The 16,241-nt window shown below is 41.3% G+C and overlaps 1 non-coding gene across 1 annotated transcript; it reads left to right on the top strand.

Moving 5' to 3' along the window:
- The first annotated feature begins 4,250 nt into the window (after positions 1-4,250).
- On the top strand, positions 4,251-4,332 carry Trnas-gga (transfer RNA serine (anticodon GGA)). Its single transcript is given in 2 exon segments — positions 4,251-4,288; positions 4,298-4,332. It is a non-coding gene; the product is annotated as a tRNA-Ser (tRNA).
- The last annotated feature ends 11,909 nt before the right edge of the window (positions 4,333-16,241 follow it).

The raw sequence follows: 16,241 nt of genomic DNA, 5'->3' as shown, positions 1-16,241 counted from the left end.
CTAACTAACCTAAGGACAGCACACAACACCCTGACAGCACGAGGCAGAGAAAATCCCTGACCCTGCCGGGAATCGAACCCGGGAACCCGGGCGTGGGAAGCGAGAACGCTACCGCACGACCACGAGATGCGGGCTGTGACGATTTAGTTATGTGGCAGAGGCCCCCGTGTCCAACTGAAATTTCCCACATTTCCTACAAAGAAGGAAATGAACAAAAAGGTTGTTTGACTGGTGTATCACCGAAGACTTGGAATCTTTCTTTCTTTTTTCGCTTACGCCATAGTCCCACAGCGATCGCAGGGTCGGCGTAGTTACAACGGATTTGGCAGTGTTAGTGTTAGGGATGGCCAGATGCCCTTCCTGCCGCCACCCTGTACCCCCCAGGATGGGATCAGTGTACCCCAACTGTCTGCATTGAGTGTAAATCGTCAAATAATGCGGTCGTGTTTCAAATGTCTGCGACGCGTGTAACTGAGGCGGAACGTGGGGACCACCCCAGTATTCACCTAGCGGGATGTGGAAAACCGCCTAAAAACCACATCCAGGCTGGCCAGCACACCGGCTCTCGTTGTTAATCCGCCGGGCGTCGACCCGGGGCCGGCGCGGCTACCCGAGTCCAGGAAGCAGCGCGTTAGTGCGCTCGGCTACCCTGGCGGGTTTGTTGCAGACTTGGAGTATACTACATTAATGTCATGGGCCTTGTGACCAGATTTTTGTGAGTTGGCCGAATTATTATGTTTGTTCCCATGTAAACATACAAATTGCACATGTCCTTTACTACAAGTGTTCTGAGCTTGTCAGGAGGAGCAGTCTTGGCGTTTGTGCCGTGAATAACACAGAGGGCACCACTTACTTCTGTTCGTCTGTGTAGCCGCTTGTTTAGCGAGCAGCTGACGCAGCGTGGCGAGGCATTTACTCGACGTGCCTAGCGCACCCCCACGGTGCGAAATGGGGCGATCGAAAGCAAGGGACTCAATCCGGCTAATACCTGATTGCTCAAATGTATGAGCCGACAAGGCACCGGAATCGTACTGATCTAGTATTTGCACTACCTGCTGAAATGATAGATCTTACTGTTTCAAAATTTGTTCTCTGAGTTTGACATCAGGTACACTGTACATGATTGCATCACACAACATAATATCTGAATATAAAGCACCACGGGCATATTGAATTTACATTTGTCATACCCTGCAAATCTGTTACCCACTCGCGATAAGATGGTTCTGCCGTTTTTTGCAATTTAAGAATTGATATCTAGCTGCTACCACATTCACGTGCTGGTCATAATAGTTTGTTAGTGAGTCTATAACACTGTCATACGCAAGTTCACTCAGAGTGGCGTTAGGAAAGAGTTTTTGAATTAATCTGAATACTGCACTTCCTACCTTGAATAATAGATACGGAAGTTTCACAGTACCTGGGATGTTGTAAGCTGGCATATGGGCATCGACCTGGAGCAGCCACTCGAGCCATTCCTCGTCTTGTTTAGTATACTGTCGAAAAGGTGGTATGTCAGCTGTAGCAGGCGGTGCTTGGTCTGTCTGGTGCGCAGCGTTGGCGAGTAGCTGCTGCACCATGTTGAGTAGTGCAGAAATCTGCTGCGTGTGAAACTGAAAAATCTGCATTAGCTGTGTGGCATCTAACGCTTGCGGCTGTGGCGACTGAGCAGGTGGCGGGACAAGATCGGTGGGCATATTGGAAGACACAAATGCAACAAGTAGACAAGCAAGAAATCTAAATAACGACAAAATCAGAGAAAATTTCTGCTACGCCCACCTGAAAACACTGATTAGCAGAAACAAGAAACTGTGAAAGCAATGAAGCGCCCCAGAAAAGTAAGGACAAAATACAACTAAGGCGCCAACACAATATACACAAAATGCCGTAGTCGTCAACACGGAGTTCGAAGGAGACTCGTCGCCAGTTGTTGGGTCTTGTCCACTCGTCTCGTATAGAGTGCCTAAGGGATGCTGCGTTCTCGGAATGCTATACAACAATTCAAGCAGATAACATTAGTAGTTTTATTTCTTGTAGAAATTGACAATGCTCAACTGTAATGTACAACGGTGTCGCAAGCGATGGGCGACATGCAACATAAATCCGAGTCCTGGCTACACACAATGATCGAATAAGCCAGGCTCATCCAAGAATTGCGCCCGGCGGGCGCGGCTGCGCTCCGCGGGCGCAAGGCGGTAAAGTTCAGCGCCCTGTACGCGACCGTATGTCGCTAGTGTCCGCATAGGAACGAGAGAGAGAGCTGCGGAGCGAGTGAGACCGCACACCACTGCTCTACGCTGGACTGTCCCGCGGTCATATTCAACGTAAACAAAATAACAGAGGAAGTGCAGCTCTGTAAAAGTGGTCGATGAGCGGTAAAAATGAGTGTGAAATCTTATGGGGCTTAACTGCTAAGGTCATCAGTCCCTAAGCTTACACACTTACTTTACTTTACACGTGGCTAAGGCCTTATCGACCATACACCAGCTCTACGAGCCTCTTCCAATTATTTCTATCCAGGGAAATTGTTGTCCAATCAGAGTTGATGCCCATCCTAGCTGCATCTTCCCGGATATTCTCCATCCACCTAATTCGAGGTCTTCCTCTTCTTCTCTTTCCTTCTAATTTCTTATTGGATGCTATTTTGGGTAGTCTGTTCTCCGGCATCCTTGCTACATGACCATCCCAGTTCAGTCTTCTCTTCTTTAAAATTTCCACAATGGTACTATGTTTGTACAGCTCCCGTAGTTCTTCATTTTCCTTACCCTCCACTCCATGACATTTTCATGCTTACACACTACTTAACCTAAATTATCCTAAGGACAAACACACACATCCATGCCTGAGGGAGGACTCGAACCTCCGCCGGGACCAGCCGCACAGCGTCCAGACAGCTCGGCTAATCCCGCGCGGCTGAGCGGTAAAACAAGCAAACCATTTACTGTTTAGGTAACAATTCGTGTTCGTGTATCAGAATTTCTACGGAAAGCTTTAGAAAACAATATCCAAAACAACAACCGGAGAACAACTTAGTAGTTTTCTGATCCACAGGTTGATTCTACTAGTATTGCACATGCACACTCGTCATAAGTGCAGTAGGCGTCTTTGGAAGATATATCAGTTTCTTAAATGAACTAGTGTCATAAATATTCTATTTTAGAAATAATTTTACGTAAGGGATATAGAGTCTCATTCTTACTGTTAGTAGTTACAAGTAAATATTTTTTGTTGTACTTCGTGCTACAGCTTTCTGTATCCCTTTTCAGAGTTTAGACATCGGATCGTTAGTTTGCTGTTTTGTACGCAATAATTTTAATTGACCAAGTTTGAAAACTTATTAAAAAATAGAATTAAGGTTATAAAGACATTTAATCCTTACAGTCAACACTGTTAAAAAAGACAATTAACATTTTACACATTTTTCTTTTTATAGGAAATGATTTTGCCTAGGTTTGGTACAATATTCCGGACTGCTAACCTCTACGAATTAGTCACATTTTCATCGCTAAGTAGTGAACGGTGCTTAGCTTTAGCAAGCCTTAAAATGGAGAAAAAGCGCTAACAAATATACGTGGAACCAAACACTGAGAGAACTTTGGCCGCATGCTTGTGCAAAAGAGGATACTTCTCTCGTGGAAAACAGCTGTAAAAGTCATCCAAAGCTTTACACTTAAGAAAACGGTCCTTCAGGCGGATATCGCACTGCAGCTCAATCATCTCTAGTTGAAACACTTGTCAGACGTCCTCTCCCGGAAGGGAAGTGTCCACAATTCTCCTCGCGCAACTGTTTTTCCAACAAAATAATTTTTTTATTTTTTTAATGCTTGAATCGTCTGCACTAAATCAACAACAGAGTGATTTTCGCCTTGGAGTGAAATGTTCAAAGTATTTAAATGACCAGCTTGGTCACTCAAATAAGTCAAATTCGCCACCCACTTAAGATCACGATGTAATTCCTAAAAGTTATTGATCTCGTCCCTCAAGAAGAAAACCGATGAAGAACCTCAGCCATCGAACTTCGGCGGGGTAGGGGATGTCCGCGTATTCCACTTCGATATCAACCAGAAATTCTTTAAATTGGCGTTGTGTGAGTCCATGCGAGCGAAGATAATTAACCGTTCGAACAACTGTGTCCCTTACATTTTTTTATGTTGACAATACTCGCACAAAGTGCCTTCTGGTGTATGAGATAATGGACTGCCGCGAATAAGAAACAGCCCACTTCAGCCATTTTTGACCTGACCTAGCCGGCCGGAGTGGCCGAGCGGTTAAAGGCGCTAGTCTGGAACCGCACTGCTGCTACGGTCGCAGGTTCGAATCCTGCCTCGGGCATGGATGTGTGTGATGTCCTTAGGTTAGTTAGGTTTAAGTAGTTCTAAGTTCTAGGGGACTGATGACCATAGCAGTTAAGCCCCATAGTGCTCAGAGCCATTTTTTTGACCTGACCTAACCCAGGAACCCAGTGCGTATCTCTCGTAGCGCAGAGGCTTCATCCGTTGTTACTCTGGTCAGGCGTTCCCATTTTAAAGGCATTGACTCGAACTCGTTCTCCACGACTAGAAAAATATCTAAACCCGTGGTTGTGTCTTTTAATGGTATGAGGTCGAGAAATTCTTCGGTGACACGCAGATTGTCATCGACACCCCGAATGAATATGACAAGCTGATATATGTCCGCAGCGTCCGTAGACTCGTCAAGAGCGATAGAAAATGCAACGATGTTTGCTGCTCTCTCCATTAATTGCTGCTCCATATCTGAGGCCATATCTTCGACTCGGCGAGCAAGGTTTGAGGCGAAAGAGCTATTTTTTCGAATTTTTTCAAGAGGTCTGCTGGACAAATGCAACCCGCCGCGTCGACCAGGCAGTCCTTGATGAGATTCTCAGCCACAATTGGTTTCCCTGCTTTCACAATTCTCAGCGAGCATTTGTAACTTGCGCGCAAACTTTGCCCACCTGCCTCCTGTTCCTACCACAGCCACAAAACCCTAGAATTAATTTTGTACAATCCTGTTTTTAAAACACTTTTATCATTTTAACAATTCATCGTTTTATTCATTGAAACCTAAATAAAAAAAACTAAAAAAAAAGATTGGTTTTAGGTGCGTTTTCCACCAGTTCCACTGAAAAGCAGCCATAGACGCTAGCAAGTACAGCGAAATGTGGTCGTAAAATAAATTTTTATGTATTGGAATATTTGCGTTTTAATTAATTGAAAACTTAGATCAAACTACAACATATGTTTTCCCATTCATCAAAACACAAATACACAAAAACAAAGAATGACACTTAATAACACTTTGCTGTCCGAGAGAGAGTTTGTGGCGGCTTTTCGGAAAGTGGCGAAAAATAAGGCACTGGAAACTTTTTTTTTTTTTAGTGTCTGTGCGACGTGATTTAGTTTAACCCAAATATAAAAATTAACCAAAATGTTCCTCGTTGCCGGGTTCGATTCCCGGCGGGGTCAGGGATTTTCTCTGCCTCGTGATGACTGGGTGTTGTGTGATGTCCTTAGGCTAGTAAGGTTTAAGTAGTTCTAAGTTCTAGGGGACTGATGACCATAGATGTTAAGTCCCATAGTGCTCAGAGCCATTTGAACCATTTTGTTCCTCGTTGCTGACGATCCGATATTCGATAACTGGCCCATTGATAGCTGACATATCGGATTATAAAATATAGTTTTATTTATCATCTTTATAAATAATAAAGAGTCATACGATAGGAAACACTTACTTCATTGTAATGCTGATTGAAATTTTCTTTCAGTTCTTCAAGCTTTGACTGGCTTTCCTTTTGCTACAAATTCTCCAACTGATTTTTGTGACAGGTATTAAAGTGCCGTTCAGTCGAGTACTTCTTTAAATACGTGAGGGTCCGATGACACACGAGACATTTGGCAAGATTTTCGACAGCAGTACAAAAGAAACTAATTTCTCACTCGGATTTAAACAGTGCGGACGCACCGCTCCTTCTTCTTCTTTTGTGTGTTGCTGTTAGACCATCCATTCCGGTCCACTGTAGCCTCATGTCTGTTGACTAACGGCTTTGTGTCGTATCAATGCTTTTGTCCGCTGCTGTCCGCGGCGGTCTGTCTTCCGTACGAAGCGCGCGTACAGCTGTATGGAGAGGTGCAGCGGGCGAGCCGCACGGTCAGCTAAGCGACACGGCTCGGCCACTGCAACATACCAGGCCACCGCGGGCGCTACCGCCCCAGGGGCACAGTTTGGGCGAGCCTCAAATAAGCAATGGATATCACTACAATCTGTTATCGTAGCACTGTCTGCTAGGCCGCGCTAATACTGTCCACTAATGTCAGGCCGAGGCTTGCAGGTGTCGGTCCTATCATGGCGCGGTCCAAATCAGCGCACCTTTGGCCGACATCGTTTCACCACCTTCTGTTGTCTCGCTTTCTTCGTCTTCCTTCAGGCGTTTGTGCTTACGCCAGAACAGTCAATGATCTGACACCAGTATTAGATGACCCATCGATTGTCACCCATGGAGGGTGAAATGAGACGTCAGGAGAGCAGTGGATTTGTTTAATTAACTCCTTTATTCCGGCCCTCAGCCACGGTACATCAGGAAAAGCTCGGTGAAGGCGTCCAGTTGCCTCTCGTGAGAAAAAATAGATGTCTTGCATCGCTGAAAGCGAAAAAATTAGGGCCGAGTGTGTCGTAGCTTGACTGCCGCTGTCAGTTACGTCTCCAACTGTGACCGTGGTGACAGCACAGCAGCGCAACTGACGATATTGCTTAGGTGGCTGAGCTCCCCCCAGCGAGCTGGAGGCTCTGCGCTCTGGCAGTGGCTTTCTCGTGACTCAGGGCAGGCTGCCTGTCCCTTGGTCGATGTCTCTCCAGGTGTCGCAGATTCGTGTCGTAGGCTGTCATACTGAGACAAGAATATTTTAGTACACGAACGGCTGAGTACTTACATGCTCCAGACTGTATTCGTTTAGGGCTTAAGGCACATACTCTAAACACTTCCATGGTGCCCAGTGAGGAAAGGCTTCCGTCTTTCCACTAGCGTACTCCAGTGTATAACACTGTTTATGGCTCATCTGAAGTTTTATAATTTTTTTTTGCCTTAAAATTTTCACATATTGGTGTTATATGTAATGTACGTAAATACTATGTAAATTGGTTATTACGTTGATTAATTTTCTGATGACATTTTGTATTTAAAATTATTTGTGTGTATAAACTGTTCATGTTGATGTAAACTTGACAGTTGTGAGAAATGGTCGCCGTGCGGGATTAGCCGAGCGGTCTTAGGCGCTGCAAATGGCTCTGAGCACTATGCGACTTAACTTCTGAGGTCATCAGTCACCTAGAACTTAGAACTAATTAAACCTAACTAACCTAAGGACATCACACACATCCATGCCCGAGGCAGGATTCGAACCTGCGACCGTAGCGGTCGCTCGGCTCCAGACTGTAGCGCCTCGAACCGCACGGCCACACCGGCCGGCCTTAAGATACGTTGTGCAAGACGCGACAGTTGGCTGCGACTGCGACGCTGCCCCCTCCTCTTTTCCCACCCTGGCAGACGGCGACACGGCCGCAACACGACAGAAGTCGTCGCTGTTTCCCAAGCTCCGGTCGGCGGCTGCGGATTCAAATACATAAGAAAAATAAGAATTCCGATTTTCTTGCTGTAAAAAATACTGTATGTTAATGCAACAAAGTTACATCGGCTCCCAGAGTTAGTTTTTCGATGCAGATTCTCTTTTTACTTTAAAAAATTGATAAGTATCTCTTCCAGTTTTGCGTGTTTTTTTTTTTGCTGTATATTACTTCTCTATCAATTGTGAAGAAAGTAAAAGGCACAAAAAATTGATGTTTGCGTATCCTACAGTTTCACATCACAGCTTGATAATGAGGTGTCTATTTTTCCGATATTCGTCACAGTTATTCCGATACTTAATTTACAACTAACCTAATGCATAAAATTTGAATTGTGTACAGTGAAAAATGTGGTCGCTGGCTACTTTACGTATGGTTCACGTTAGGTCATACATCGTTGCCGATGAAAAGAAGCTAACATATCGAAATTATTTTTAAAGTTGAGATCAGAATGATATCGATCTCCGTTTCCGAGATTTGGGCTCATGTATCTTCGGGAGCGTCGCGACTAGCCGCCAGTTCTGTCGACGCGCAACGTGAATCGTGTGGTCATCACACGATAGAGAATGCATTTGTTTTGTTTCGCTGACACATTTGGACCTAATGAAACCATTTTATGTCATATATTTCCCCGGTATGAGTTACTAATATTTCTCCATATGCTCTTGACAATTTCATTTAAAATGCCACGAAATGTAGGTTTCTTAAAAGTAAAGACATGCTGCCTTCAATATATTTTCTTCTCATTATTGGGAAGAGGATAAATTACTCACCTCTAGTATTTTCTTCTGAACCTGGACGAGGATACTCAAGTAGAAGTAGACGTCCTAACAAAACCAACAAATGTTAAAAATTTACGTTCTTCAACAGAGCGAAAAAACTTTCAAATTAGTTTAATATCGCCTTGCCATCAATTATATTTTTATATGATGTGGTAGGTAAATCATAGCGACACTGGGTTTGAGTATTACTTCCCGTGAATATCGCATTGTCGCTTCACAGTACATCATGCGAGAAGTACAGATGGGAATGCCATGTGTCGCTCAGCTGTATTTGACCTTCACTTGTCAGTAGCGGCGCGTGTTTCCTAAGCTGCGGTCTGTCATTGACATGATGGAGAGAAGTAGAGCCACATTCGATTTCACTTTAAAGTACTTAGATATTTTACAGCAAGAAGAAGACGATGACACAGTTACGTTGTTGTGGCTCCACGAGAAAAGGAAAAAGAAGAAGGTTCATTGTCTTTTTGCGACATGTGGCGATGATGGCTGTTACAACATTTTGATTAACAGGCACCTTTTAAATGACGATACGAAATTCAGACATTATTTCAGATTAAGTGTCAGCCAGTTTGCTCATGTTTTGGAACTTATAGAAAGTGACATACAGAGAAAATCGTGCAACCGGGTCAAGAAACCTATCAGTGCAGCTGAAAAACTCGCAGTGACGCTAAGGTACGTGTAGTTTTATTATCTTATGTACGTTTGCGGCGCTGGGATCAGAACAATTGATTGTTCATCTGAAACTTTTGATGCAGCTTGTATTTCTTTTGTCAGGCTTTTATCAGATTTATTTATATGAATTCAACTTTCGTATTGTCTTTGAAATCAGTCCCAGTGATGGAAACCGTCTATCACTTCATTCAACTGAGAGGGCAAAATATTGCAGACATATCTGGAACAAAGTCTCTCTTGTTATAGCTCGTTAAATGTATCAACAAAAGTTGTAAGGAAATGCACGAGAATGTGTTCTATAATATTTACATTTACGTAAATTCATCAGATTCGGTTATAAACCGTATTCCAGGGAATATGGAAAACAATACTCTTTTACTTATCGCACATTTACTTTCGTTCATATGACCTAAGCTAATTTTTATGGTGCACCACAAAACCGATTGAATTGGTATGAATGAAATTATTTCAGCAAACACTGTTATGCATTTCAGTTTTCCTTGACTGGCTCGACATCTTTCTGGCAGCCGTACGTCTTTGTGTCGTCCGACTTCCATCGCAACACTGCTCACTGGTGCAGTGCTGCGGCAGCTATAGCAACAGTCGCGCGTCGCATCCCAAACTCGAACTGCGCATGCGCCAGCAAGCAACTTCTGACGTCACGTAGCGACCCGTCGCAGTCGCTAGTGTGCGTCGCGTCTTGGACAACGTACCTTTAGGCGCTGCAGTCATGGACTGTGCGGCTGATCCCGGCGGAGGTTCGAGTCCTCTCTCGGGCATGGGTGTGTGTGTTTGTCCTTAGGATAATTTAGGTTAAGTAGTGTGTAAGCTTCGGGACTGATGACCTTAGCAGTTAAGTCCCATAAGATTTCACACATATTTGAGAAATGGTCACGCTTAGAAACGATGTAAGAAATACATTTTATGTAAAAGCAAGTGTGCTTTTGTTTGAAACGAAAGTGGAGAAGGTGGCAAAGGCGAATTGACGCGCTACCTAGAGCAAGCGCGGCAAGTAAGTCACACAGTCTGTAGGCAGCAGTGATTGAGGAAAAAAACCTTTGTGTAGCAGGAGAAACTTTACAAATTTTCCCAAAAATGCCTCGGATGAAAGCTGCAAACGGCTTATGGCATAGCTGCGAGTTGTTGGGCTACTGTACGAAGAACTCAACTACGCCAAGAAGAGAAATTGAGCTCTAAAAACAAGAGTTGGCAGCCCTGCAGCAAGGCGACTAGCGCGAGTTTTGATGTTCTCGTAAAGATAAGTCATTTTAGATTATAAAAACATATAGTTTAGTATTGTTAACGTGGTAAATAGGTGTATTAGTGTGCCTTTTAGGCGTACCATTAAAGGTTTCATTTTTGTTTACGTAATATAGCAGAAAACGCGAAAAGATCGTGCAGTCGTATTTTCTGTTTACGTTTTGCCGAAGAAAATTTATAGAATTTCGTTTAGTCGTTCTTTGCTCTCTCCAGAAATTTAACTGTAGCGTACCTCTTCATTATTTAATTCACATTTCCGGAAAGTAGCGTAAAGTTTAAGTTGTTGTTTGAGAAACTTTACACTGTCGTGTTTGTTTACACACAGTTGCGTATAGGTCAAATTTGTGGAACCATATTTTCGTGTTTATCTGTAATTTTACTGACTTATTCTTAATAAACTATTACGTTTATCATGAGTGAAAAGTGCCTGACTTTCAGTAGAATTGTTAGGTCGGGGCTTTGGTGTGATGGGTGCTGTAGTTTTTTCCATGTAGGTGACCGAAGTGGCGTGGGAATTGGGGAAGTAAATTAGGCTCATCATTGGTTTTGTAGGATGTGTAGTAGAGATAGGAAAATACTAGAACAGGAGGGGAAAATAGCCGCCCTTCAGGCTGAGTTAGACAAGGCCAGTGGAGATCTTGACAGGTTAAGGAGGGAGAAGGATAAAGAGACGTGGGAAGTGGCAACAGGCAACAGGAGGAACAGGCCTAGAACTTTGTCTGACAGCTTCGTGGTGAATGTGGAAAATAGATTTGACCTGTTGCTTCAGTCAGAAGCTGGTGAGCCTCAAGCAACTGCAAGTGTAGACAGGTCACAACAAACTTTCAGCAGCAAATTGAAAAGTAAGAATGTAGGGAAATCAGTAAAGAGAAAGAAAGTGTTGTTGTTAGGTAGTTCCCATGGAAGAGGTGTTGGCTAACTTTTGCAGGATGAACTACGACCGGGATACCAGGTCACCATTTTTTTTAAACCTAGTGCTGGTCTGTAGGATTTAGGATCACTTTGCAAAGATTTCACTAAGGAAGACACCGTGGTTATAGTGGGTGGGCCAGGTAATAATACTGACAGAGATCCTGGGTACAGTATAGAGTGTGACTGGGCAAAGATTGCATCAGCATCGAAGCACATTAGTGTTGAGTTTGTATCTTTTCTTGGGCGCCATGACCGACCTCATTTGATCACCTCTGTCAAGAGAGTTAATTTGGAGTTGGAACGGCTGCTTATGTCGGATGCAGGGTCACACATTGGCGTGGTTCCTGTTGATTCTCTCAATAGGTGGGATTATATTAGGCATGGCCTTCGCCTCAACAGGACAGGGAAGGGTAAACTGGCTGGGAAAACAGCAGGAAAGTTAAAGGGGGGAGGCACTGTCATGAGTGGTAAAATACCAGTGGTTATAGGGTTCAGAAAAGGCCCTTTTTAGGGTAGGGAGGACAGAAAGAAACCAAATTTTAAGAGAGGTTAGAACTGAGACAAACCTTCAGTTTTAGAAAGAAACCAAAAACCATAATTCTAGCTTATTACATCAGAATAAACAGCTATTGGTTAAGAATTTTCAACAATCAGCAGATATTTCAACTCTACCCAATTTTAACTCAGTCAATGGGAAATATCAGCTATCTTTATTGCATCAAAATATTCGAGGACTGAGAAATAAAATTAATGAATTAATTATCTGCATACATGAATTAGAGTCCTCAAACTCAGCTGACATAATCTGCCTCTCTGAACATCATGTTACCACTGGTATAGAACTTTTAAGTGTTACAGGGTTTAGGTTAGAATCTCACTTTTGTAGAGCAGAATTGGAGAAAGGATGAGTTGCCACATTCATCAGGAACTGTCATAAATTTAAGAACATAGACATTCATAAATTTTGCCTAGAACAGCATATGGAAGTATAGAATTTGACAAAAAAATCCTTCATAATATTAAGTATATACGAGCACCTGCAGGCAACTTTAATCTGTTCATAAACCACCTTGAAGCTGTACTGGCCCATTTAACAACCACAAACAAAGAAATAGTGGTTGCTTGTGATTTCAATGTGGATTTCCTTAAAGACTCTCCCAATAAGAACTTATTCGAGTTAGTAGCACTATCGTTCAATTTAATTCCCACTGTAAAGTTCCCCACTAGGTTAGCCAATTGCTCACAAACAGCCATTGATAATATGTTTATACAAAAGTGCAATGAACAAAATTATATTACAAAACCAACAGACAATGATCTCTCAGACCATGACATGCAGTTCTTTCTGTTAAATGTTAATACTGAACAGGATATAAAATCTGTTAAATCTGAGCTCAAGAGGGCAATCAATAAGCAAAAAATTGATTATTTTAGGACACTCCTCAGAGACATTCACTGGACTGATGTTTACAGTGGTCATTGCATGAATGAAAAATATAACACTTCCGCTAATAGAGTGCTTACCTCATTTGAGCACTGTCCCCCCCCCCCCCCCCCCAAAACTAACCAAGGTTGGAGCAAAGTCTACAAAGTAGTCATGGATTACTCCAGGAATAGGGGTATCTTGTGAAACAAAAAGAAAACTGTATCTGTCAATCTGAAACAGTTGTGATGTTTATGCTATAGCACATTACAAGATATACTGCAAAATATTAAAGACTGTAATACGAATATGAAAGCAAATATATTACAAGGAAAAGATAGTCATATCAGATAACAAAATAAAGACAATATGGGATATAGTGAAGGAGGAGACCAGTAGAACCAGACATGAAGAGCGACAAATAGCATTGAGAGTAAATTATACATTGGTGACAGATGTGTACAGTGTTGCAGAACTTTTTAATAAACATTTTATAACTGTTACTGAAAAGATGGGGTTGTCAGGTTCTGTAGGTTCTGCTATGGAATACCTCTGACCAGACATTTCAAGTAACTTCCATAACATGAATTTGACCCTTACTACCCCAGCAGAAATAATGTCCATCATAAAATCTTTAAAATCAAAAATCTAGTGGGTATGATGAAATATCAACAAAGCTAATTAAAGAATGCGATTCTGAGTTAAGTAACATATTAAGCTACCTGTGTAACCAGTCGTTTATCAGTGGAATATTTCCTGAATGGTTAAAATATGCTGAAGTTAAGCCACTGTTTAAGAAGGGAGATAAAGAAATATCATCAAATTTCCATCCAATTTCACTTTTGCCAGCACTCTCAAAAATTTTAGAAAAAGTAATGTACAATCGGCTTTATAACCATCTTATGTGAAATACCATACTGTTAAAGTCACAGTTCGGATTTCTTAAGGGTTCTGATATTGAGAAGGCTATCTACATTTACAGTGGAAATGTGCTTAATTCATTAGATAAAAAATTGCAGGCAACTGGTATATTTTGTGATCTGTCAAAGGCATTTGACTGTGTAAATCACAATATCCTTTTAAATAGATTAAAATATTATAGTGTAACAGAAAATGCTGCAAAGTTCAAATCTTATATCTCTGGCAGGAAACAAAGGGTGTTATTAGGAAAGAGACATGTATTAAGCTATCAGGCATCATCCAAGTGGGAACTAATTACATGTAGGGTCGCTCAAGGTTCCATTTTAGGGCCCTTAGTTTTCCTTGTGTATATGAATGACCTTTCATCAGTAACATTACCAGATACCAAGTTCATTTTGTTTGCCGATGATACATACATTGCAATAAATAGCAAATCAAGTGTAGTCTTAGAAAGATCGAGTAATACAATATTTGTGGACATTAATCACTGGTTCCTAGCCAATTCTTTCTCACTAAACTTTGAAAAAACACACTTCATGCAGTTCAGAACTTGTAATGGGTGTCCCATGAGTATATGCCTAACATACGATTACAAGCAGAGAGAAGAAGTGGACAGCGTTAAGTTCTTGGTATTACAGCTTGATAATAAATTCAACTGGGAGGAGCACACCACAGAACTGCTGAAGCGTCTTAACAAATCTCTATTTGCTATGCGAATTTTGTCAGACCTAGGGGTTATAAAAATTAAAAACCTGGTATATTATGCTTACTTTCATTCCATAATGTCATATGTGATTATTTTTTGTGGTAATTCGTCAAGCCAAGCTAAGGTTTTCTGGGCACAAAAACGTGCAGTAAGAGTTATATGTGGTGTGAACTCAAGAACATGCTGCAGAAGCCTGTTTAGGGAACTAGTGATACTAACTACTGATTCCCAATATATTTATTCCTTAATGAAATTTCTCATTAAAAATATATCACTTTTTCAAAGCAAAAGCTCAATTCATGGAATAAATAATAGAAATAAGATAACCTTCACAAGGATTTAAAGTCACTTACTCTTGTACAAAAAGGTGTTCACTATTCAGGAACACACATTTTCAATATCTTGCCAGCAGCTATAAAAAGCTAAACAACCAATGAAATTCAGTTTAAGAAAACCCTAAAGGATTTATTGGTGGCCACCTCCATCTACTCCATTGATGAATTTGTGTGTGTGTGTGTGTGTGTGTGTATGTGTGTGTGTGTACACCTATTACATGTTTATTACCTTAATTCAGTGCATGAAGTGTTTGTAAAGTGATTCTTTCATATAGTGTTCATTAAAAAATGACAATCATTCCACTTGGGATCTGTGGAAGGTACATTAGCTTATTTGTTTCAGTTGTAAATATTTGTCATGTATTATTGTTTTTATGACATGTTCTACATCCTGGATGACCTCCTCACTATGGACCAATTGGAATGAATGTAAATCTAATCTCTCATCTAATACTTGCAGGCCACACTGTGTGACTAGTTGCTATAATTGTTCGCCACTCTCAAGCCTACAGCCACCAGATAAGATTTTTTTGTATTCTATGTTTGTACAACGTGAACCATTAACTGAAACTGTGAATAATCATTCTTGAACTTAAAAGAAATTGGTTCACACTGTTGTTTCATCCTAATCATACACCTATATAGGGCTCCTTCCTCGTGTTCTATTAATCTGAGTATCCTGTTGTACAAATTTATGAAAGCCAAATTAATATAAAGAGGCACCATTTAAATTGTTTTTGTGTAAATAATGAGAAAGTTTTATTAAGTATTGCAAAGTTTGCTTACATAAAATTCAATCGGAGTGAAGCCAAGTTACTAGTATCTGTTAAATGACTATACAGAGTTAGTTCAAAGAATAATATGTTCTGAGAGTAAATTCTAATAAGAAAGAGGTTTCCTTGAAGTGAAATGTTCAGTATAAAAAGTGTGTGCTTTAGTATCTAAGTATTTTAGTATTTAAGTTTTTGATTATGGAAAGTGTTTTTCTGAAGGTCCCCCCTGGCCAAACTTGTTTAGCTTCCTTAAAGTTATCTACTGGGCTTTTTCTCTTTTAAAAACGTAATGTGTAAGGGTGTAGTCCAACATTGCTTAAGTGGAGTGATATTTATTTGAAGAAGCAGCTTAAACTGTAGCAAGAAAATAGGCAAAATACATACTTCTGCTTTTCCAATACTTCACTGTTTCATTGCCTTCATAATACATATTTTAAACCACTAAATGAACTTCGAATTGAGTTTTCCTAGTTTCAGTATAACACTATTCATACTGCGTTTCTTTAGACACAGCACACGGTCAAATCCTATAAAAAGAGTAACTCTGTTGATTAGCTTTTCCTATTAACAGCACTATCCTCCCATAGCGCACTTATTTGGAAACTAAACTAAATTTAGTAAGAGGGTTATATGTGGCAACAAGGAGACAGTGTTTTCTGTTCTTTAGGTTAAAGCATATTAAATTACAGTAGTAGTGGTAGAGTTATAAGTGTCGCCTGTTGCTGTACGACATCCACCTGGCTCTGCTTCGCAACACTTTTCAGCCTTGTTTTGCTTCACAATGCATAACACACTAGCCTGCCTGCGGCTGCCTCTGTTGCCACTCACTTCCCTCCTAGC

The sequence above is a fragment of the Schistocerca cancellata genome, chromosome 4 (genome assembly GCF_023864275.1).
Source record: "Schistocerca cancellata isolate TAMUIC-IGC-003103 chromosome 4, iqSchCanc2.1, whole genome shotgun sequence".
In the NCBI taxonomy this organism is placed as follows: Eukaryota; Metazoa; Arthropoda; class Insecta; order Orthoptera; family Acrididae; genus Schistocerca; species Schistocerca cancellata.
Note: the sequence above shows the minus strand (reverse complement) of the source record. Positions and strands in the feature narration are given on the sequence as shown.